The sequence below is a fragment of the Pseudophryne corroboree genome, chromosome 6 (assembly GCF_028390025.1).
Source record: "Pseudophryne corroboree isolate aPseCor3 chromosome 6, aPseCor3.hap2, whole genome shotgun sequence".
Taxonomy (NCBI): Eukaryota; Metazoa; Chordata; class Amphibia; order Anura; family Myobatrachidae; genus Pseudophryne; species Pseudophryne corroboree.
In genome coordinates, this window is record NC_086449.1 from 739,915,865 (window position 1) to 739,916,624 (window position 760).

The window sequence follows — 760 nt, forward strand, 5'->3', positions numbered from 1 at the left end:
TGTTCAGAACTTTGAGATTGAGTATGGGCCGGAATGACCCATTTGGCTTCTGGACTAGAAACAGGTTGGAATCAAACCTTGTCCTAAAGGTGCAGGAGGAACTGAATTATCACTCCTGACTGAAGCACCTGAACTGCCTCTTGCAAAGCCCTATTCTTCGTTTCCACTGAAGACGGGCTGGTACAATTTTTATTGAGGATGTTTCTTGAAAACACCTACAACACTTGGTATTACCAGGAGGTTTACCATCCAAGTACTAACCAGGACCAACACTGCTTAGCTTCCGAGATCAAATAAGATTTGGCATGTCCAGTGTGGTGTGGCTGTAGATCATACCGTGAGATACTGCTGTTTTGCACCCAGACCTGTAGTAGACTGCTACCAGCTCTGTATAAACTGAAGAAATCAGCCTCCCACCCTGGGTCGCCCCAGGTGGAGACCCTCACCATCAGGCTGATGGCTTATCTTTAGATGTAAAACCCGGTCCTCCGGTAGCCCAATACCTTTTAGTCCTACCAGGCTTGTTGGATTGGACTGCTTGCCTTTTATACTTTCCTTTTGCTTTTCCTTGATTCCGAAAGGACCAGAATGCTGGAACTAGGCTTGACTTTTTGTGTGAAAAGAAACTCTTTCTTGGAGTCTGGTTTCAAATACTGTTAATTCTTTACCAAAAGAACATTTCCAGTGACAAGGGTAAGTCTCCAGAACCTTCCAGGATTCTGAGTTTGCTTACCATGTACATAACCAACCCGCTCTGCAA

General features: G+C 45.0%; 1 pseudogene; it reads right to left on the reverse strand.

Annotated features, from left to right (window-relative positions):
• Positions 1 to 212: 212 nt before the first annotated feature.
• LOC134937734 (5S ribosomal RNA) lies at positions 213 to 331 on the reverse strand (annotated as a pseudogene).
• Positions 332 to 760: the final 429 nt, after the last annotated feature.